At 36.0% G+C, this 25,582-nt stretch overlaps 1 protein-coding gene across 3 annotated transcripts in view; it reads right to left on the reverse strand.

Annotated features, from left to right (window-relative positions):
* The window catches only part of LOC5564903 (mucin-5AC), a 138,626-nt gene extending 117,849 nt beyond the window's left edge, over positions 1-20,777 (reverse strand). For 2 of the 3 annotated variants that reach the window (XM_021846482.1, XM_021846481.1), the window contains exon 1: positions 20,427-20,776. The gene's annotated coding sequence lies outside the window, so the exon portion shown is untranslated. Of the gene's footprint in view, positions 1-20,426 lie in introns of all 3 variants that reach the window. The other variant, XM_021846480.1, reaches the window with a different exon arrangement.
* Between the last annotated feature and the right edge of the window lie 4,805 nt (positions 20,778-25,582).

Here is a 25,582-nt window from a genome sequence, read left to right on the forward strand (position 1 = left end):
GTGCTGTTGTATTTTGTACAACAATGGTGAAGATACCTTGCTTTTCGTACACAGCATCAGCGCGGTGGTTCTGACGGTGACAAACCGCGCGATGACTGAAGGGCTAAGTATGCTTCTAATTGTAATCATAGCATTGGTCAATAACGAGTAAATCCATTCATATACTCTGAAGCGAAGTGCTACACAATTTGATACCAATAGAATTCAGAGCGTTGACCTATACTATGCGGAAATTAATGTTATTGAATTAAGGAAATACTCGTTTGTTTAACAACGGATTTTAAGTTTTAATAGAGGAAATAATTAAATAAGGCAACACTGTTATATTGTAAATAAATATTTAAGGCTAAATATATAAAACTGTTAAAACATTTTTTTTTCTACATAAACGGGTTTCTAAAAACATTATGAAGATCATATTTCTCAATGGCAAATACCTAGTTTCGAAATAAAAATTGAGAAAAGGAAAAACATTATGGATTATCCTCAAATTTTAAAACACGAGAGATGGTTCCATGGTCTGAATGAGGGTCTGATCGGCATGAGTATTGGGCTTATAGCATAAATCACGTGAATCAAATAAAAATTTTGATCCTAATCGTCATGGTCAATTACACGGTTGTACTTTTTTTATGGTCACTGCGTATAAAATGACTATTTGAAAATTTCCTTGATAAGCCATTTGTTGGTGAATGAATTCTACCAAGAGTACCTACTACGAATTTCATATTATTCATCTTTCGATTGATTGTAACGAAATTAAACTAAATGAAGCAATCTTTGACAGAAAATGGCTTTACATGGCATTCCTACGAAACTAAAAAGACTGATACATGCAACATTAATGATTAAAAACCAAGAGTTTAATTTTCGGACGAATTTTAGCAATGTTTACACAGATCGAAGTAAGGCAATCTAGTTTGCTTATCTTTTGCCTTGTGGACTAAATCAACATAATTGAAACCATGGTTGTAGGTCATTTGACATAAACCCACTTGACATAAGGTTTGTCAAGGAGGTCATTTGGCATAAAGTCGTTTGGCATAATGGTCATTTGGCATAATAAGTTTGAAAACGAGCATTTCTTAGGAGTAATATGCTTTTTCATGTTTCTTTACAATTTCTCTGGCAATGTCAGGGCTACGCCTGATTTGCTGCTGAAAAGGACTCGCTGAAGAAACTTCTCACCGATTTCTTGCAGAAATTTTCTATAGCGAGTCCCATTTGAACTGACATTTTTTTTAACCACGTACTGCGATCTGAAAAAAGTGCTTTCTTGATCAATTCCATGCAGAAATTTCTTATGCATCAAAATAGGCCAAGAAATTGATGGTCAGCAGAAAATCAGGCATTATATTGGAATAAATTGTAACAAAAAATCTGAATAGCTCATGACACAGAACATGAGTTGTGTAGTGTAGCTAACGACGACGGTGAAAATTGTTGCAATTTTAATTTTATTATTAAAGCGAAGATTTAACTTACTTATGTTTCATTTTAGAACTATAATGTTTTACTTATAACGCACTAAATTTTCAGCTTCATCGGTTCACCAAAGCTCAAGATTTGCTTTTACAAACTTTTGATAATATATGTTACAGTGAGACTAGGGTGACCATCTCGTTGAGAACTAAAATCAGGACATTTTGCAAGTTCTATATGATCTCAAATTTCGAACATAACTCATATTCCGGACGGCAACGATTTCAATGTTTATTTTCTTTAAATTTTAAAATTTAAGGATTTGTAATGTAGAAGAATTGATCATCCTGTGGAGGAATTTGAGATTATTATTTTCATGACTGTTGCTAAATTAATGACAAACGAAGTATCTTCTATTAGTATAAATATATCGATGATCTTATAATCCACCAAAAACTTGTCTAAAATCTCCCAAGGTTATTGTTTGAAATCTTTCAAAAACCACAGTAGGAAACACCTTTAACTGTCGCTTAAAGTTCCATCAAAAATCTATATCAGCAAGAATCACACTTCACAAATTTGCCGAGAGTGTCCAAAATAACCAATTAGGTATCCAAAAAAAATCCTTCAACAATCTCGCCAATAATTTACCAATGATTTTTAAAGAAATAAGCTAAATGTCTGATCATGAATTTGCTGGGAAATTATTAAGAATGTCAGAACACAAACAAGTATATTTAATAAAATCTAAAAAAAAACTTTTTTAAAATCCTTTTCGGAGGTTTATTGAAGAGGCAAGGCAGTGCTAGGAATCGTCAATATTAATAGAGGGGGTCGTGCGACTTTTACATAGATGCTTCCCTCACTGATATCGGACGATGAGACAACGACTGAGATGTTCTTCAAATTCTCTTTCATTTTTCCGTCACTACGGCGTACGACGGAATCGTAAACTTGACAATTTTTAGTTCATTATCTGGTATAATAGTTATTTATATCGCTGGCGTCAACTTATCAAACACAATTACTTCCCAAAATTCCCCAAAATAAGATAAAAATTTGAATTGCAAAACAACATTAAAATTGCACTCGTGAAAGCTCCGTCATTGCGATACGACAAAGTGAGCTCATGCAATATATCATCGTCTAGTGACAGTGAGATGACTCGTTTCATCAGAGTCGCAAGTCGGTCATGATACTTAACAGCCATGTTCTTAGGGTTGTATTAAGAATCTGCAAAAAAATCTTTTAAGGATTTTCACAAAAAAGCTTTCGTTTAGTTTGCATCAACATCTCGTAAGAAATCGATAAGAATCTTGCCAGAGATTGCTAGAATCAATCATAGTCTTTTTGTGATAAATCTAACAAAGGTCTTATGATTCTGAGAAGCTTTCGTTTAGGATCTCTCAATAACACATGAATTGCCATGATGCGTAGTGCGAGATGTTAGATGGTCGTGAATCTCCAGGTAAAATTTATCAGTTTAAGCCATGGATTATATTTTTACTATCTCCACTGAAATTCCAGTAGCTTTTTAAAATCAAATTTAACATTTTATGATGTTTGGCAAGCAGTAAAAAGCAGAACAAATCTCGAAATATAAAAAAAAATAAATAAGGACACCTTAAAAAAAAAACAAAAATCAGGACTTGTCCTGCTGAAGGACGGATGGTAACCCTGAGTGAGACAAAAGATATAGAAAATAACATGGTTTCCCATGTTACATTGAAACTGTTGATGTTGCAATCAGAAATTTCTCCTTTTCCCATTTTGTTTATCAGTTTGTATTGTTTTCAGATGTAGAATATTTTTAATGCTGCTTTGAAAGCTCTTTGGATTTTCTAAAACTGTGGGGAGCTTATGTCTCCTTCCATACAGCCCAATCCCACTTTCGAATAGAGGACGAATTTATCCGTCTTAAAGAACCGCTGGAGTCCATTGGTGGTCTTGAATACGATTCACAGTAACGTGAAAATGTGTTGCTCACGGAAGGGATTACACCTTTTTAAAATGTCGCAGCCTAATTTCGTTCTTTTTTTTTTAATATAATATATGTAATCTTTTCAAGCAGCAGAAGAACACAGAAATATGTTGTGCTTTAATTTTACCATTGTTTAAAATCCTTATACAAAACGGCCATTAGGTCAACGACTTTATGCTAAACGGCCTCATGCCAAACAGGGACGATATCATTTAGCCTTTAGTCATTCAAATTCCGATGGTAGATCATTTGGCATAAAATCGTTTGGCATAGCAAAATGGTCATTTGGGCATAACGCCATTTGGCATAACGGTCGGTTGGCATACTAGTCGTTTTGCATAACAGTCGTTTGGCATAATGAGTTTGAAACCAAGGATTACGTAAGGTAACATTCGTTTTAACGATTTATTTGTATCCCACTGACGACATCAGGCTTATTTTGGATTTTATTCATATAAAACAAAATGAAACCACTTTCAACAATCCCATGCTCTTGAGTTTGTTTTGCCTCTTGATTAATTGCCGACAGTGGTGAAAATCTTGCTAATATTATGTGGTTAATCACTCAAATATAAATTATTGTTTTGAGATGCGCTATCAGAATAAATTTTGACACTGAAGCGTTTGATATATTTATCACAAATTTACTCTTCTTTCAAATATTAGTTGTTCTCTCGAAATATGATGTAACAACAACCCTCTGCAAAACATAGGCAATTCTTTGTAACTATAATGTTCCGATAATTTTTACTGAATACTGAACGATATTTTTATTACTCTTTTGTTTTCTTTTGTTGCAATTGCTTGTGGCGTCCTATCTTCTATTGGTTTATTCATAAATTTTAAACAAGCTAAGCCTACTTTCAAACATAGCCTGTTCTTTAGAGTTGTATTGTTATACTAGAACACTTTGTAGTTTGATTTTTTTTTTCATGTCTTGCTGTTGGAGTAGTCATTAACTTGAACCCAACACACATTTTTTTTACAAAAACTGGATCTTGTTTCGAGGTATGCTCAAATAATGATTATTTCAATTACAAATTATCCCTTCTTTCGAAACTAGGCGGTTCTTTTGATAAATTTTTGAAATCTAACTTTATATTGAATCCTTCGAAAATTTTGCCAAAAATATTTACTCTTAAAAATGTGTTGTGCGTTCAAATTACGCTGTGTGAAGATATTTTGGAATCAAGCTATAAAAAAATTTAACAAAAAAATTGCTGTCATATGGAGGGTTTTTTTGAGTAATACTTGAATAAAAAGTCTTTGGGTCAAAGCTTTCAATATTTTGCATACATTTTTCCTTCTTTTGCTCAGTTTGTCTTTTTCATTATTATGTACTTTTATCAAGTTATGCTTTTTAAAAATCACTGAAAACCTGTTCGTGAATATTTCAGTCATACATGAATTTGGGTTCTTGACAACCAATGTTAATAATTTGATTAGAAATTCTACTCAGGATCTAATTTGAATCTAATTTAATCTAATTTAAATTGACTTGATTTAAATTGAAACATTACGATGTAAACACAACCTAAATTGCGTTCACCATAAGTTGTCACTGCCTTGCGTTTTAGTCGGATGAGAACTAGCCAAACATTTTTTCTATGTGCTCGGTAAACCACACTGAGCCAAGAGAGGGGAGGGGATGCCTGAAAAGTAAGGAAAAATTATCACGTGGTTTATGGATTACCCCTAAATGCAATGAAGTGATGATTCAATTTTCACGCAAGTTACGCAAAAATAATTATGCTGTCCAGTATGATATCGACACAAGTCCTTGACACCTAAAAACAAAATGATGATTATTTTTCGCAAAGTTTGATATTAGTGTAGGGTGAAAAAAAACTTAGAAAGACAAAACGTCGTAATGGAAAAACGTGGAAAGGGCAAAACGTCAAATGGAAAAACGTCAAAATGAGAGCACTAAAAGGTTACGGAAAGAGAGAACCGCTTCTGAAAGAAAAAAATCAACAGGTTGTCTTTCTGCATCTGTTAACATAATCAGTGATCTCTCAAAGGTTGCTGAATGAGTTTTATAGCCATAAAGAACAAAACAGTTTTCCACACATATGCCTATTACCTAGACACTTTCTTGCAGAATTTAAAGCCTGGTGTAAGGATCATTGACGGTACTCCTGGGATTCTTCATTAGCTTCCTTTTCTAAATGTTTAGATCAGAAAGAATCTTTTAGAAAATAATTAACTCATTATGCATGAAAAAGATTTAAAAATTATGAGTGATATAATAAAAAAAAATCCACGTGCTCAGGTGTGATTCGAACCCACGACTCTTGTATGCTAGACGAGTGCTTTGCCAACTAAGCTACAGAGCAAATTGGTGTTTCAAAAGTTTAGAAAATTACAAGTTTCGAATTCAAATCTCCACAGGTCACGCAGACCCTTCTCATAACCCATATTCATCCATCTCCATTTATTCACACGCGAAGAAGAAGAAGAAATGTATAGATGGGGAAGGCTATCAACGTGTCGTTCACTTTCATTCAAGGCATTCGAAGGCATTTTTGTAAATAATACTGCCTCTCTGTGATAATTATGTCATCACTTTAATTATCACTTTTGGGTGTTTGGAAATCTTATGCTTCTAGTATATGTAACGATATTCTACCATATTTGCAAGGTTTTTATGCAGGACTTACGAAAAACTTGCATTGGATTGTTTGTGAACATGTAACAAATAAGTTATCTCATAAAATTTCCATTCACGTGTTTCACTACTCAAGTAATACTTAAAGCTGTTTTGATCATGCCTTCCTAAGAAGAGCCCATCTGGCTCCAGATGCATATTTCAAACTCATAACTATTGATTTGTTCATAAAAAAGTTTGCTAAAAATTATCAAAGTTTCACAAATCTCCCAGCAAAATGAAATACAAAACAATTACAATCAAGGAACAAAATATCGCTTTTGTTGATCATGTTTTTTTGAAGGATCTTGTCAAACACAAAAACGTGCATCAAACTCAAAATTAGTGAATGTTGAAAAATTCACTGCAAGCGATCAAACTGAATATTGATGAATAATCAATAATTCGGATTTCTAATTAAAGTTCCACCTCTGAAGAAATATTTACAGTTTAAAATGATGTCGATCACTTTTTTTTGGAAGTAGCTTATCAGGCTCCAGAAGTTACCCTCAAACTCAATATCAGTAGTTGTGAGACTGTATCTCTGTAATTTATTACGCTAAAAATATGAAATAGTCTCTATGCAAGTCATAATGCACATATTCCACCTATCAAGTAACAATTCCAGCTTATATTGATCATGCTTTGTTAGGGAGAGCTTGCCAAGCTACAGAAGTGAAAAGACTTGAGCAGTGTTGATAGACTCACACTCAAAATCTCAATCAATACGCTCTCCCGTGAGAGCAAACTCATTAGAGATCTGCTTGGCAAATCTCACGCTTGAGATTTTGATGCAAAATCAACTCAATCAACTCAAACCGTAAAAGATGATTCAGTCGCAAAACCCGGCAAAAACTCGTGAAACCCGAATGTTGTTGTTTACGTTAGAAAGGATTATTATAATTTTACCAGTCTAACAAGAAATTATTGCCGTGTGTGAGTAAACTGTGGAAATACGAGACAATGAGTCAAAAAGGTGAGCCAACTCATCCATGATTTTTTGACTGCTGAGTTGCATGATTGACAACTCACGCATGAAAAATCTCAAGCATGAGTTGTGAGAAATTGAGTTTTTCACAACACTGGACTTGAGCTTGCCAGGCTGCTGAAGTGTGTATCAAACTAAAAATTAATTCATGCATGTTCATTAAATCTTTGCAATTTATGTAACAAGTTGACAAAATTACGAGCAGTCAATTTTTGATTTGCAAACAAGACATATAGAAAATCATTTATTATCTCTTTTGTTGCGAAAAAAGCTGAACAAATTGAAGAGCGTCTGCACTATATCATCAACCAAGCTTCATTTTCACATCTGACAAAAAGGAAAAACCCAACACCGACAGGTAGAAAAAAAAAGCCATCAACCACCGATTCCTAAATCCCACGCGGTAAGTATTGCAAACGACGACCAGAGCACTCAATTATGATCAGTTAAATAACAGAAACCACACGCGCCGCTACCGTCGTGGTCCCTTGAAAATTCACACTCGTTATCCCGTCACAAAAAAAAGCCTGCACCATACGTAACGCAAGGACATCAAATGGATATGCTCCGTACCCGCCAAGAGAACATTAGCTTGAAAAATTAGCGTCCAACAGCTGACTGTGGCACAACGATCACTTGTTCGTATTAATTTTTTCTAACGAAGGGACATAATTCGCGAAATAGGCGACAGGTAATGAACAATGGTGGTTTTTGTTTGCGATGGTGGTTCATCGTGAATTCCAGAAGTAAATCCTCGAATATATGAAAATACCATAAATGGATTTATTCAGGAAATTTCCTGATCAGAAAGGAATGTCTGAATTAAAACAACCAGAGACAAACAAAATGAGACATAAAAATAACAAAAAAATGGTGCACTTCCAGATAACTAGTAAGCCGTTTCGACTAATATAATGCCAAAAAGCCTTTAAATAGCCTTACTATAAGGGCATAAGCCCGTTACACGATTTGTGATTAGCTAGATGTTCCTGTAATATTTATGAAACAATGTTGACGTGTTTAGAGTTTGGTATTCTGTAAAACATCAAAAAATTACTAACGTTGATAAATAACAAATTCAGAGTTATTCAGTGTGTTATTTGTTGTTTTGCCCTACTGATCGGGTAGCAAATCATAGTGCGGGTCAACATTAACATTGTCAAGAGTTTGTTGATGAACCCCCGATGAGAAGCAATTTACCAAATCTGACACATTTGAGAAAGGGGTGGGCGCTGCTGTGCTTTGAATGAGAGTGTCTAGTCAAAGTCTATACGTCTGGTATCTTGGTGTGGCAAATCGACGGCACAGTGCTTATCGGTTTGATGCCGTCAGTAACGCTGAATTCAATGCGTGGCGTCAGTTGCAATCGATGACAATCGCTAGTTCAGATAGGCAAGATTTCGTGTTGTGGATGATGATAAATCGAATACATGAAGTAGGTTGAGTTTTGTTCATGATGAAACAGCATTCTCGCTTTGGTATGCTGAAAGTGTTGGTTGACTTAAGTATTTGAGTATTTCGAAACAATTTCAAAATCTTGTTGATGTCTAACGCTGATGAGCTATATTGTGATGACCTGGATTTGTACCCTTACACACCCTTTGTGGATACTCATCTTGAAAAAGTTGTAAGGTACTGCATCAGCGTAGCCAGGGTTTCCATCAGAGGAGAACGAAAGACTTTCAAAATGTTATTCACAAATTATTCGCAAAATGACAATTTCCAACGCCACCCACTGTTTTGTGCGTCTGGTTTACATTATTAGAACAAAGGAGAGATTAGCGAAGTTTTTCGCTATAAATCCTCATCCCAAGATCGGGTTATGGTGTCCTGAGTACAAGCAGATAGAAAAAACACGCTAGTTATATGCAGCGTGGTGTTGCTAGGGGTGGCTGAGAGTGCGACCACTTTTGTGTTTCTAATAAAGAAAATACAGAAAACCACCAATAATAATAATCTTCATAGAATTTTACTAAAATATTGAACTGCAAGGTTCCTCTTTCTAAGAAAGGTTTAGCCAAAGGACCTTGGTCTTCAAACTCATTTTATTTTTAATGTTGCCAAAATTCGAGTAAGTGTGCACCTGTAAGAGAAAAGCTTCAATTTACTTACTCCAAAGCCCAACCAATCATAGAGATTATAATCTTATCCATTAGCGAATTAACTTTTGTTCGGCTCTAGTCACGTTATGATCGTGCTCGTAAACACCCAGTTTTGATATGTTCCTACAAACACCTATCAATCGATCAATCCATCACTTCATTGATCGACCAACATGCCCTAGGACTGAACAAACTGAAAGCCTTTGCCAGCGTGACGACGAGTTACCCATATCCTCCTTGGAAAACCCAGCATTTGACTTCGAGCCCGAAGAAACAAAACAGCACGGGGTCATAATTAGTTATGCTCTCCTGTTTGCCCGGAGATCTCGATCTCGACAGTCAGTGCTGGGATAGTAGACTCCATAACGATTCGGTATTTAAGCAGCCATAATGCGATGATCACGTGCGGGTGGGCCGCTCACTGGTCCCTCAATTCGCCAAAATCTTACGCGATCTGTGTTCCTGTGTGTCATGTCACGACGACGTCTGGTGGTCTACATGACATTTGTGCAGCTTGCGCGAAAGTGCCAAAGTGAGTCCCCGTCAGATTTATGGCATTTGATAAAGAAAAATTGTCCAACAGTCCAAGTCGGGATGGAGGGGAGGGGGGTCGAATAGTATCGCCTTCGTAATAACCCAAACAGAGGGCGTATGGATGATTGACAGACCGTGAAATGTGGCAATTTGGCAAATGACAGCACCGTTTAACGGGTCTGGCTTTCCAGTGGACGGGCTTGCGCATTAGGATTCTATGTCAGCCAAACGGATACGTGTCATCTACATGTGTGGAGTGCGATCGATGTGAAGTGCATAACAAATGCATTATGTTATTTTGACAGCAGTTCATAACACGGCTAACTGCGTCGCGTTCACATTTCGTCGATTGGATGTGGGAGAAGTCGGCTATGCTGGGCACGATCAGTGTTGCTTGAGACGTGTGAAACCATTGATAATTTGCGATAATACCAATTGCTGAACGTTTTTGAAAGAATGATTGATCAGGTATTTACGGATTTGGTCAAGTGTCCAATGGAATGATATTTTTATGACGCATTTTGGCTCCATAGTTTCCTCTTCTTCCTTCTGGTCTTACTTTCGTTTGTTTTAATTGTTCAGTTAGATTTGAATTATTTTTCTGTAATGCCTTTCTAATCAGCATACCAAAGAAACATTAAAGACTTCATAATCAAGCAAAGAATAGCTATCACTTCGAGTTGTACGTTTCATCTGTTCGGTATTCGCTAAGTAGTCCAAAAGTTAAAAAAAATCCTAAACGAAAGAACTATTTTAGGATTTTTTTCTAGATGGATGGTTTTATAGAGAAATTGTCCCAAATAATGGAATAGAGCATAAGACTCCATGACACAGTCTACATTCTCTATCACATGATATGCACAACGTTGTGCTGCTCACTGATTGATTGTGTTTGTTTTAATATCGCTTCCCTCGGGCGATGACAGTCAATTGGTATCATAACTCAAACTGGAGTCGCCTGTCTGCTCACGTAACTAATGGAAGATAATACAAAGTTGATTGATTTGTGTAATTTACCAGGAGAGCTTTTTTCCCCGGTGGCAGTAGATCAGTTTCCATGCGACGGATGACGAAAAAAATGGTAAGGAAAGGTTCACCTCCCCATGCATAAGGATTGATTGAAGCACAGTGCAAAAGTTAGCCGCAGAGGTTAAGTCGTTTGTCCGTCGTCGTAGTCGTCGACGGGATCGATTGCAGTGTGAATGGTGCCAATCAGCTCTTGTTTGAACTGACCTCGTCGTCGCTACAATGTATTTTCGAAAACACACGAGCAAAAACTTTGACCACGCTTATGTAATGCCTCGGAAATCTACATTTTTTTACTCACTATTCAGGCCCTTCGGAAATTGGTCACGAAGAGCCGAATTTAACTGCCACCTTCAATTTGGACTATCGCAGTTCTACGATGAGAAGACAACAATCGATCAGCGTGCGATGTGACCATGTGCGCTTGACGCCACTCGTCAAAATATTTAGAAAAAACAGCAAAATGAATTGTTTGGATGGCAATTGTGCAACGGCTCATCAGTGCAGCAGTGCATCGTGGATTTTCATTCACACCAGTCAGTCACACGATCAGCCATCTATAGCAACAAGAGCAAAAGGACCCCGATCTTTGAGAGGCGGGATGCGGTGCAGCGGCAAACCTCATCACAAACCGCGCTCTCACCGAAAGGTGTCGACGGGGTCACACACACACACAGGGCAAGAGGTATGGAAAGATGCCGCTCAAATGGACCGCGACATGGTACCCAAAGGTTCATCTGTGTCACAATCGATCCCCATAATAAGCGTTGAGGGGAAAAAGGGGTGTTGTACTTGGTTGTCTACTATTGAATTTTGGTTGCATTCATCGTTGGCTAATGGTTCACATATTGGGTTAGGTTTTTTTTGTGAGGATGAGCGTGGACAATCGTGGGAGACAATTTGATTGGCTTCGATTTTTTAGATGAGGCAGCGTTCAACATATTTTTTTCATCATGAATTCAAAAGGATGTTTTTTATTTTTGTTTCTAATTTTTCTTTTATTCCTTATTTTCTTGATTAGCTTAGGCAGATTAAGAAAACATTTTGAAGGTGTAAATTTTATGATTAGAATTTCGGTTGTCATAGCTATGGTACACAAAAACTTTCGAAAACAATTGTTGTTGCATCCATCAACACAATAATTTAAGGCGAAGCTGTAGCAATGCCGATACCAAAATCTTACAGAATCACCAGACTTATGATTTTGAAAATTCAATGTACGGCTTCGTTTTTATACGGATCTTATATAACTCTATGGTATCATCATCCTCAGGGCTATAAATGACAGCTAATTAAAAAAGCAGAGTGAATTGTAAATTACTGATAACAAAGTAGTTAAGAATGCAACTAAAAGAATACAAAAAAAATCAGATAATTGAAGAAAACAGACAGTACACACTTAAGAATTATTTGCGAGCTCGGCATTTGAAATTTCTGAACACACATGTGACTAAAAACTCAATTGGTATCGAGTTTCGGCATCACATGAAACTGAAGTCTCGGTTAACTACATTTTTAATACGTAACTCGGCAACACTGATTGCCAAACACCAACGTCAACAAATTTTTTGCCGAGGTCAGTTGTTTTCAATGCTAATATATTGGTTTTCCGCCTAGGTTTACCGAGATTCTCAGCATGTTGTTAAATCATTCTCGTGCGTCTGTCGTGCATGAGCAAAAGTTTTGAAAATATAGTGAAATAGTTCCAAAACTGGTCCAAATTCTGCAAACTGTGAAGTGGGAGGAATGAAGATTGCACAAGATCTTAAGTAAGTACGCCAATGTAATTTTGTGAAGTTGTTTTTCTAGTGTTTAATGTGGGCTGTTGCGTGCTTTTTCTTCTTTTTTTTGACGTTACGTCCCTCCTGGGACAAAGCCTGCTTCTCGGATTAGTGTTCTTATGAGCACTTCCACAGTTATTAACTGAGAGCTTTCTTTGTCGATTGACCATTTTTGCATGTGTATATCGTGTGGCAGGTACGAAGATACTCTATGACCTGGGAAGTCAAGAAAATTTCCAACCCGAAAAGATCCTCGACCGGTGGGATTCGAACCCACGACCCTCAGCATGGTCATGCTGAATAGCTGCGCGTTTACCACTACGGCTATCTGGACCCCTTTTTCTGTCACGAAGTAATTGTGAGGTACTTGGCAGAATTTCAAAGTTGCGTGTCTTATCCGAAGCAGGCCATATCCGTACCATAACCGGATCAGGCACTTTGAATCGGGTGCAATTGTACGGTATCTAAATTATTGTTTTTAATTTTTGCTGAGATTTTAGTTTCTGTAATGCCGAGATTCTCAGTAGAACACAGTAGCTGAAACCTCTTATACAAATCGACTTAATCAGTTAAAACTATTAAACCGAAAGCACTCGGCTGTGCCGATCTCGGTTTTCGAAAGCTGAGTCTAGGCAAATAAATCAAAGTGTGTTTGTGAAACCATCAAAACATGTCACGAAAATATGTTCAAGAAATAATAAAATTAATGAATGATAAATTGTACATTTTTCATATTTTCCAGGAGACATAAACGAGCTCAAACTTTAAGAATAATATTACAAAAAACAACATTGTTACTATTCATTCATCTCAAAACAAGAGAATGAATAACTACATTTGAGTAGAGTACTAAGATAAGCAATTTGGGTGGAATTAAAAGGTTCAATACTAAAATCTCTGACTCTCTTCAATGAGATACTGCTCAGAGAGTTCAAAGATGGGCAATGCGTTCGCGAACTGTTCAAAAGAACTAGTTCTTTCAAGAGAATGAGTGAACTATTGTTCATTTTGAAGGAGCGGTAGCTTTCCGCTCTCACAAAAATAAACGAACTTAATGGTTCAAGGAACGCGTTTGAACGGATTCTGGAAGATTACAGGAATGCATCTCTCACTCACATTCGTTAACAAACTTTCGAGACCTTTATTCACTTATACTCTCACAAAAGTGAAGCGAAGAAGGACACATTCTTCTTTCTGGCGTTACGTCCCCACTGGGACAGAGCCTGCTTCTCAGCTTAGTGTTTTTATGAGCACTTCCACAGTTATTAACTGAGAACTTACTTTACCAATGACCATTTTTGCATGTGTATATCGTGTGACAGGTACGAAGATACTCTATACCCTGGGAAGTCAAGAAAATTTCCTCTACGAAAAGATCCTCGACCGGTGGGATTCGAACCCACGACCCTCAGCTTGGTCTTGCTGAATAGCTGCGCGTTTACCGCTACGACTATCTGGACGACACATAAAAAGACCGAAATAGAGATTATTGCCATACAATAAATACACACTAAAACGAAGACTGTCATGTTTGTTTGGTGATAAAAATTTCAAAGCAAAATAACTCTATTTTGAAAACTATGCTCTACTACAAACTACTTTTGCAACCCCTATTCTGCTAGGGGAAAAGCACTAATTTTCGACCTACAAGAATTCTGTGCCAATTTTCGGATTTCCATACAAAAATCTATTAGTGCTGGGTCGAAAATTTGTGCTTTTCCCCAACTCACTCACTCTCCGACTATAAAAAGAGATATTTTTGTATCGAAGATAACTGCACTCTCTGTTTACTCTTCTTCCATTTCGTTTATCGTTTAACATTCTTCGACCGTGCTTTAATGATGTTTTCTGGTAACAGTTTCTATTGAAAACTCTGTTTTTTATTAATAATCGGCGTATTTTACTGATCCTGCTGAATTTGCCTTTTAAGGGTTGGCTTTCTACAAGTAAGTGTAATAAACCTATTTTAGGCGAAGGATTGCTTCAGATTAAAAATAGGGCTTATTTCCACCAGAAATATGGTTCTTGTGGAAATAGCGGACAAAAAAATACGTCCAACACTTATTCCTTTGTCGTTGCAAAAGCCAAACGCGATTACCAATCAGCAAACATCCACAATGTACACGATAGAGGGTATACACGGAGAAATCATAATACCCAAAAATAAGTTCTTTTTACTCAAATTTGGGTAAACTGCATTTAGTTTTTACCCACGGTAATTGCCTTGCCCTCGGTAAGGCCTAATTGCGTCAAATTTGGATTGATTTGCGGGCTCCGTATAAGGCCTTTTGGTGATTCGAATGCCACGGAGTTGAAACGACCTTTTACTCAGAAATTAGTGACCAATTTCGTGGAAATAATCATCAAACATCTTTCGATACAGAAGCAACGTTCGATCGATGTGTACCATTCGTTATCTCTAGATGAAGGTACACAGAAAGAAAAATCCATGTAAATTTCAGCGTAAAATCATGCACATAAAAAGAATGCCAGATATGTCGCAAATTTACACGTCACATCGTGTAAAACTACAATAATATCATGTAAGATTCCGCTATAAATCGTGTAATCTAGCATGGGCTTTAACCGGTTACACGATAATTCGCATAAATTTACATAATGTTGAAGTAATTTTACACGATGTGTCATGGAAATTTACGATAAATCTGACATTCCCTTTATGTGCATTTTACGCTGGAATTTACATGGATTTTTCTTTCTGTGTACGGAATTAAAGAAGTTCTAGAATTTGCTACTCATTTAGTTATTTTCCATAACTGAATTATAACAAAATTTGTTATATTCCACGCTTTCAGATTTTTATAACAAATTGTGTTATAATTTAGTTTTAAATTGAAACAAATTTGAAACAGCTTTTGTTATTATAAATTATTTTATTTAAATTGTGTTATAATTTCCTCCATCAACTCAAAGTGTTTGTTATTTGTAACAAATATTGTTATAATTCCGATATAATGTTGTTGTAATTCTCTGGTCGGGTAATGAAGGTTACGGCACACTTGTTTGGCAAATTTGTGAAATTGAAGAATTGGATTGGATTTGAAGAAAGACACACAGGTGAGAATGGGCTTTCGTGGCCTTGCGGTTAGCGGCGTCAGTCGTCTAGGCGTATTGTGCCACGAGGTGTGGATTCGATTCCCACTTCAGTCGGTGGAAACTTTTCGTCAAACGAAAAATTCATCATTGGGCAACAGGGTGTTTCGTGTTGTCCGTTGCCCAATGTTTGTGATCGTTCAGTCTGTGCTGAAGACGGTGTAAATTGTCTTTTTATAATATTGCAAATTGGATCATGCGATGTGATTTCGTATCAAAAGTTGTAGCTAATGTCACGGATAAAACGGCAAACATGAAATCCACAGCATCGATTTTGAAAATGAGCCACTTGTCTTGCTTTGCTCACACACCTAATCTGCTGGTTCATTGCCAGGTCAATTCATAGTATAGTAGACAAAGTTAAAAGTATTGTACAATACTTGAAGCAAAGTTCATATGCTCTCAAAAAGTTGCATGATATGCAACGTAAGTTGGATGAAGCTGCATTGAAATTTAAGCAAGATGTTCCAAGTGCTGATCTCGCTTTAAAGAATAGAAATTCTATAATTGCTACTCTTGCACTTCTAAACAATGAGTGGGCTTTGAATGCTGACGACTGGAAAGTTATCTAAACTTCTATTGATGTTCTGAGATTTTGTGAAAGAAGTCACTGTGGAAATATCTTCTGAACAAAATGTATCAATTTCGAAAACACTAGTAATACTAACGCATATAACGAAAACGATGGATCCAAAAGTTTGTAGCAGATGACAACCTTTCACCGGAGGTAGTTAAACTTGTAAATAACCTTAAGATGGCTCGAACAAACGGTTCGAAACGAGAGCTTAAAACGAGTTGATTTCTCAAACAATGATTCTTGATCCTCGTTTTAAGGTGCAAGGATTCGACAATGAAGATGATTACAAATCAGCGCATGACGCACTATTAAGCCAGATTCGTGATCTACAGGAAGTTACGCCAAGCGGCGAAGAATGTTCTGGAGAAGCTGATGTTTTGAAGCGCACATGGAAATCATCACTCAAAAGTTTGATGAATCTGCCAACAAGATACAGTTCAAACAAGATCCTGATGTTGTCTGAAGTATCGAGCTAGACAAATTCATTGCAGAGCCCATCTTACCTAGAACCAACGATCCGTTAATTTGGTGATCGGAGGAGCGTAAATGCATCTACCCAAACCTTTTCAGTATTATGCAGAAGTGGCGCTGTGTATTCCTGGTTCTTCCGTTCCATATGAGTGAATTTTCTTTAAGATAGGAAAAATTTGCAATGAAAAAAGAAGAAGAAGGTCGCAAGGAAATAAAGTATCAAAAATTGTGTTCATCCATCAAAATCGTTGAACAAGTTGTATGAAAATTATAACAGTAGCGTTTTAATCTTTAATAAAATGGAAATATAAAAAATGTTACTGTAGTGGTTTCAAAATATTATATCTGAAAAAAACTTGAACTTACAAAATAAAGCTTAAATTAATCGAACATAAGAACTGTTCAAATGAACTAGTTCTTTGTGAAGAACTACTCAGTAGAGAATGGTTCAAATAACTGTATTGCCCATCTCTAGTCCGAATACGTAAAGAAGTGGTTTCACATAGCTTTTTAACAATTTTCAAGTTTCTAAAAGGTAAAATGTTATTACAAATAAGTTATTATAATATAAGTTCCACGATATTTTATGAGCTTCTTAATGAAAAACACATTTTTTAATCCAAAATGCAAACATGATATTACCACTCTTTTGATGGAAATATAAGATATCCTTAAATACTGTTTGAATTTGCACATAATTTATTTTGCACACGATGAGATTTATCAAAATTATTAATCATAAATTTAACAGATAACCCAGTAGATTTTTTTTTAAATTTTCAAAAGAAAAAAATCAACTATGATGTGTGACTGGTTCATCATTAAAATGATGATACGAATTTAATGTTTTTTTCCTGTTGGAATTTGAATATTTGAGTTATGGAGGAATTTACACCCTTAACAACAGTACTGCATAATACAAAAAAAATATAAAATGTTTAAGAAGCTTAATTCGATATGTTTTATTTCTTCAAACATGTTGAACTTCTAAGCCAATATTTCAATAAATTGAGAAGCCCAAATAACACACTTGAAGGATTGGCATATGTTTTTCAAAACAAGTTCAAACAATGGATTAATTTAATTGTATTTGAACTACTTCATACAATTCTGACAAAACGTCCACAAGTTTTATGTTGCCAAGATTGAACCGTGCCAAAATGAAACGATTTTTTCGGAAAATTAAAATTTTGAAAAATTGTTTAACTTTCTAAGATATAGGTATGTTGTCTAAATGTTATGGTTTATGTTACCAAAATTCAGCCATGCTATTAACTAACCTTGTTTAAATCGTTGGAGCCCAAGTGGCACCCAAGTATTCAAACTCGCAGATTTATCACTGATAAGTAGATTCATTACTGTAGAGGCAAAATTTGGTTTCATCAGCAAATATCCCTTTAACGATTTGGATACAATTTTGTGTTTTAAATAAGACGTACATCAAATGCCGTGATATATGCAATTTCGTTTACTTGAGCATAGGTTTCTTCATTATTTTTTTCATTCGGTTACATTTAATGCAACCCATATTATCTAAAATATGCTACTGGAAAGATGTTTGTTTAAATTTAAATTTACATTTCGTATCCTTGATGCTACAAATAGATAACTCGTAAATCTAAATTTCGAACTATCCAACATTGGAAGTTTGACTAATTCACAAGGTGATTGAAAAACACAAGAATATGATTGAAAAGTAATCTTTGAATTATTTACTATGAATCACACAATTATGATCTGTGAATATCTGGCAGATTTGATTAATATTTATGTTTCGACAAATTAAACTCCAAAAATCGAAATTTTGGGCTATCTAGGTATAGCATTGAAGGGACGATTAATTGAAAATCATAGATCGTATAAATATGAGTCGTTTATCAATTTCTCAACTGCGATTTTTAACTTACATATCAGTACTAGTTGTGAAAATATTAAATGAAATACATTGATATAGAGTACAAAAATATAAAGCTTTTTCTTTGTTTTACGTTGTTCTTAGTAATGTTCAAAGCCAATTCATTCAAAAAATTTGACTTAGAGCACGTTTACACTAGCTGAAAGGCTGAAATTAATCCACAAATTTAAATATTTTCCTAGATCGCTACAATCAAGAGCATTTTTGAAATGCAAGAACTTTGAATTGATCTTTAATATTGCACCAAACTTATATCCATAGGTTTGGCAAATATATGAAATGCTTCAAACCCCCATAAGTCGATGTTCTATTACACGATATCCACACATGGAATCACACCAAAATAGTAACTCATGGTAACCATGCTGATGTTCTCAAACATTTTTCAATAGAGAATCTATTCCTCGACTCCATATGTCTCCACTTCATATTCCTCCAATAACGACCCGTAGAGATTTGGCTTTATGTAATTAAACGTTTGCATAAAGAAAACAATATGAAGAAACAGAAAGCATTTATATAAAAAAATCGCAAAAATACATCCAAACTGTTTTCCTCCATCATATGGATTTGGAACCAAAATCATTCAGAAAGTAGGAATATAATTATAATTTTAGCTTTCAAAAGCTGTAAGTGTTTCTAATACTTTGAAAATAAAACCAAAAGACAATAATTTGTTTGAATTTGAACCTGACTTATCATTATTGGTTACTGGTTATCATCCAACATCTTTATGAATGTTTTATATTAATTCAAATTATGCATTCACATAAAATCCATGTAATGAGCAATCACAGAAATTTCCTTTCTAGAAAATCATCTTTACAGGACATATTGTATAAACTTTCGACAGCATTATTTGTGCATGCGTAGAAATCAATTTACATTATGCTATTTAAGGATGTATCAATTGCTGGAAAGCATTACGAATCGTTTTGTTCATTATTTCATAAAAGTATCTTCCTTCGTCACAAACTTAGTAGAAGTTTGGCCAAACTGATTCACGTCATTTTTGCTTTATGGCATTGAACAACACCAAATCGATGTAAACAATTTCCTCCTAAATCAAAACTACAACAAATCAAGCGATCTGGAGGCCACCGAAGAACCATATCGTTCTACAGCCATGCTTTATCACTTCTACGCAAATTTAAACAATGACCATCATTCAAATCACTGCCCGCCCGTGCTCCTCCAACGACACCCCCACCCCCAGTAAACTTACTGCTCCGCCACTATTCGTTTCCAATTCCGATAATTTATGCTAATTGAAACAAAAAAAATCCGAACAAAAACATAACCGTCGATATGATAAAAAGCCTCATCCAGCGATGAATCCACCAAAACGTGCACACGGCAGAGAGCTATTTCGCCACACTAACAGATTAAAAATATAATTTACACAAACTTTAACCCATCAACGGCAAACCAGAAAGAGCAGAAAACATATAATCCTATTGGGGACAAAGCACACAAGGGGGCGTTCATGTAACCAAACAGTTTTTTTTTCGCGCTGACCATTCTCGGTTGTCCGAAAAATAAGTTTTTTTTTTGCGGAATTCCTCGCCCAACGTATCCAACTCACGACTCGTTTTTCGATTTTGCTTCGATCCAATCTGGCTGCGAAGTCGATTGTCCTTTTGGGTCAGCCATGCAGCAGAAACAATAACCGGATCTTTCGATTTAGCACAGGTCACTTTGTTCGTTTTTTTTTTTTCAAATCGTTAAAAGCTCAGTCACTGTTATGGTTTCGTTTGTTTTTTGTGTTTCTGATAGTTTTGCATAATCACTCGGGGAGTATCACAACCAATATTTGAAGAACTCAAGAATTATTCACCAGCGTTAGAGATAGAAACAGGATCACTTACTTTTTCAGAATTTGAGGCACTATTTGGCGTTTGCAGATGAATTTTCTTCTCCTTGTTCTGTGCCCAGAACAATCAAAATTGTCACTTTACAAATTCTAAAATCCTCCGCTTAAACCGAAATGTCACTGCACTTCTCAGTAGAATCACTCGTCACGTAGTAGCCGCGCGTTGCGCAATCGATACGCAAGGACTCACTACACACTACAATCCGCCCGATTATTAAAAAAAAAACGCTGCAATCCGGCGCTTAATCAGCACAACCAGAACAGAAAAAAAAATCTGCCCGAGAGAACACACACGAAAAGGAAGCAAACAATTTCGGCGAACGATCACCTAACTATGAGTGCGGGTCGCCAAGATCAACACCTTTTATAGCCGATCACGTTTTCTCCCTTCGACTGCTGCGGCTCTAGCAAGCACGCAGACAAAACCCGCGCGCGCGAATATCTCATCAGCCGAAGCCCGCCTTTCTTCCTACGGCTATAGCGTGCTCTCACCCGCGGGGCATAAGAAGGTTCATCGCTGCCTGTGCTACCTGGCTCTAGAAGTCACCCCCGAAAATCGCGACGCCGCCGCTACACGCAAGGGATGCTCCAAGGGGGTTTCTCAGCGGGCGTCGAACGACGACCACTCACGCTCACCCTGCTGAACGGGTTGAGCGCAGTCGAGAGACGTTACGCTCTTGCAACCCCTAATGCAAATCGCACTCGAGAGCAAAATCTCGCTGCGAGTGTCCTGTCACCTCTCGGAGATCGCGAAATTATCTCTCAGAATGGAACAGGGCTCCCGGCGAGAGCACGGAGAGGGAGCTCAGACAAGGGTGGAGGGCGGCTGTCAACTGGGAGTAAAATTGAAAAGCCGCCAACCTAAGTCCAGAACCAATTTTAAGGCTTAACGCGGAGAAGTAAAAATCATTCCTCGCAAAATTACAGGTAATCAATGCGCTTGAAAGAAATTGTTAGCCAGCAGTTATTTGCTACGTGCTACTGCAGTACGCTGTTGGCAATTTAATCAGAAAATTCTGCTAAATCCCCGAAATAGATGTTTGCGAGAAAATTAATTACGCCTTCACCATTGCTTGGTCGTTATTTTGTATGGTTGTTTACATTTTAGAACCACCGACACGTTGGGGTAGCAATAAAGAGCCGCCAGTACCACCCTTGAGCTCAGATGGATTCGCGCATCGATTGCGATCGCGAGATTTGTTTTGATATCTCGCACGCTGGTTGGGTTCTGCGGTGTGGGATGGCATTTTCGCGATCATCCGGTTTGACGTAGGTCACGGTTTTTCTATTGAAATTAATTTGATTTTTCGGTTGTTTGGGTGGTGAAAATTGAGTGATTCAATAGGTGTTCATTGAAAATTTTTATTCGAAAGACGATTCAAAGGAACTAATAAAGTCGACTTAATTCGAAACCTATGAGAAACATCTGTACTTGTGATACGATTAACCCTATAACATCTATACAAATAAAAATGGAATGATGTTTGTATGTCACGAAATGGCTCGGGAACGGGCCAACCGATCTACGTGATTTCTTCGCAATTGCGTTCCTCAAGGGTTGCGACATGTTTGTGTGGAATAATATTTGCGAAAAACTTACAGAGAAAATTGGGAAACCGGGAACACAAATTTGACATTTTGTGCAGGGATTTTCCATGGCCTACTCCAAAGCCTACTGGGCAGTGCGAAGTATACCGGGACAGCTAGTTACCAATATAAGTCTCCAGATTTTCAGTACCAGTGAACTTTTAAATTTGAACACTGCATCTTAACCCTCTAATACCCAAATTTTCTTTTTCGATCTAAATATAATTTTTCATTATCTGCAAACGTTCCAAACATGTTTTGGGCAATGATTTATTACGAATAAAAATAAATTCATGAATTTTGATTTTTGATTTTTATATATTTTTTATTTTTGATCCATTACAACAATATTATCGATATATTCGATATTTTCACATCCGTAAAACCATGCATAATTCGAGCGTGACAAAATGAACCGCGGTAAAATTGAGCAGTATTATTGTAATCGAGAAGTTACTGTAAAGCAAAGCGCAGAAGAATAAACACAAAAAAATGTCACCTTTATGGCTTATTAGAACTTTTCCAGTAACACTCTATTAACCCTCTTATACACTTTGGAATTTGTATATGTTGGGGTATATATTTTCGTAGCTCGGATATCAAAATGATTTGGAATGAGTTTTACGGAAAACTTTTCTTTTCTGGAACATATTTTGTTTTCCGTAAAACTAACGGAAGAACAGGTTTGAAATTATTTCAATACCGCCAGATACTTCTTCTGTGATAAGTTGATTGTAGAAAAACATAAAAGGTATGATTTTTTTTTGTATTACACGTCAAATGAATTCCAGGCATTTGTAGGTTATGAAAAATACACCTTTTCAAACATTATCAAAAAATTTAACTATCCATGGGTCAATAATCTTAACAACAATTATAAAGCATACCTCACCTACATAAACCAAATTGAATTTTATTTTTGAAACTCTTAGGCTAATATGTCATTGCTATTCAACTAAAGTGAATGGACCCTAAAATACCGCATCTGACTTATAAAGTAGTTAGATATGAGACAAATACAGGGTGTTTGGTTCCATGTTTTTAATAATTGGAGGGTAGATAGGTCTCCATGAGATATGAAAAAGTGCCCATGGAACATAGGGTCGCAAATCACTGCTAAGTGAGTTATTCACGATTTTAAGATTTTCAACTTGTTCATCTTTGGAACCACATATCTAATTAACTATGCGTCATACATTTAATCTCAGCGCATGAATCGAAAGCTTATGATCTAATCTATCTTAGTTTCTTGGACATAATTTTTGTAGAAAATGATTCAAAGGCTCAAATTACGAAAAGTTTGCAAAAAGTGACGGAAAAATCAGCATTTTTCGACGTATTTTTATGAATTTTATTAAAATTATCGTAATTAATGTTATAAAAATTCTTCTACAAAATATGCATTAACTTGTTAGCTACCAAAGTGTCTTTGAGAGCAAAAGTGTATCTCTTGTAGATTCGTCACAATATCATGTTGAAAGTTGTGCTTCAAAGAGCAAAAAAATCAAAATAAATATCGGCTGATAACTCTATTCGTTCGTCCGTTCGTGTGTTGATGCCTCCGCGTGTGGATGAAGTGCTCGGAAACGACAGATGTCGGTCGTGCCGAAGCGAAGGGGAAATGAAATCGCTTCGCAACATGCGCCATTTTTTCTTCTCTTCGCGGCGTTTGGTTTGCAAACAGACGCATAAATAGATTTAGTGCGGTCGCCGCACGACCACCGCAGTAGCGAAAGTGTGTTCATAAAGACTGATCCCTTTAAATTCCTCGCACTAGTAGCTGAGCTACGGTGCAGAGCAGATGGGGGGTGCGCTTGCGCGTGTAGCGAGGACTCAATTTATGCATTTCTCGCCTGTGACGTGGAACTTTTGATGCATTTTGAAGGGTTTTAGGTCGTCTATTAATTACATAGAGGTGGACAAGTGAGAGTAGAATTTATGACGTGCCATTCACGTCGTTGTAAAAGTACAACACTACCAAGTAAACCTCGCCCGTGATACATAGCACGAGCGAGGTGAATTCTTAGGTTCAATAAAGTAATTTAGGTATCGCACTAATGCTCAGCGTGAACTATTGGAGCAGCAGGATGAAATATCTCACAAAATTAGTGACCGTCTATCCTACTACAGCTTGGTTTTCTGTATAAGGTTGCTTACAAATTATGTTCAATAGATCAATAATCTCTCAGTTAACTATTTTTATAAAATCAAATAATAGACCTACATGTAATATTTCATATAATTTTCAGTTTCGTATCCAGAAAATTGCTCAGGGGAGACGAACGACGCAAAAAAGTGGAAATTTTTACAAAAATTGGGATGGTTTAAGACGGTTCAACCACATCATTTTGTTTTTCTTTTATCCAGCAAAATAATAGAATAACTGCATAAAATTAAGAATTTCTTTTGAAATTGAGACTTTGGCAGTTTAATAGGTTCTATGTTCAGTCACAACAATTAAAAGTCACAATTTGTAGATCAGTACTTTTCTTAAAAAAAAGCCTGAAGCCTTGCAATGTTTGTAATATGAAATCAAATATTTTGAAAAAAAAAATCAAATAATTCATCGAATTCCAACATTTTTACTTCATTATTGAAATAATTTATGATAGATTGAACGAAAACGACACAATTTTATCAAACAGGTTGATGAGGTTCTTGTACAAGAATAATAAAATATAAATAAACCTTTTGTTATGCTCTAAATCAAATAGTAATCAGATCAGTACCCAAATATTAATTTCATTTTTTTCTCTCTCTCTCTCTCTCTCTCTCTCTCTCTCTCTCTCTCTCTGTTGAGTTACTGAGTCTTATTTTTTTAAATTTGAATTAAAAACCAAGAGAAGCGTTAATTTTGAACGATAACATTAGAAATCAAATTGAATATTATTTAACAATTAAATGTATTAAAATGAACTTAAAACAGTCACAGTCACAATTAGAAATTGAAGCTCTTTCCAAACTTAAGTCAAGTTTTAATCATCAAGTTAACTGTAACTCTAGCGATGGCAAAATCATTTGAAATTTGACTCATGGAACATATTCAAGGCATAAATGTGTATGATTTTACACGAATTAAATTAAAAAAAATACCTGCTGGAAACCCACCAAAACCCGGAAATATGAGAATATGTCATTTTTCAAACAAAACTAGTTTCATGTTATTTAAAGCTCCCACAGCAATTTACGGATGCTAATGGTTGTCACTATGGCAAGCCTGTAAAATTTCGTGAAGGGAAATATCCTTCATCATTTTAGTAACAGAACCTCTGAAATGTCAAGAAGGCGAAAGTGTAAACACGACACGTAGCAAAACATTTTTTGGGATGAACAATATTTCATTAATAGTATCAAGAACTTTGGTGATCACTAAAGCCTCTCACTAATTTGAATTCCAAATCCAATGTTTAATTTTAAAAATAAAATTCAATTCACATTTTCAAAACTGAATAAGCCAAACATGCTTTTAAGAGCGTTTTTCGTATTTCAAGTGGTTTCACACCAAAAACTTACTCCAAAATCCACTAAGGTGGAGAGGGAGGGAGGGTTGACCCTCAAACACAC

The sequence above is a fragment of the Aedes aegypti genome, chromosome 2 (genome assembly GCF_002204515.2).
Source record: "Aedes aegypti strain LVP_AGWG chromosome 2, AaegL5.0 Primary Assembly, whole genome shotgun sequence".
Taxonomy (NCBI): Eukaryota; Metazoa; Arthropoda; class Insecta; order Diptera; family Culicidae; genus Aedes; species Aedes aegypti.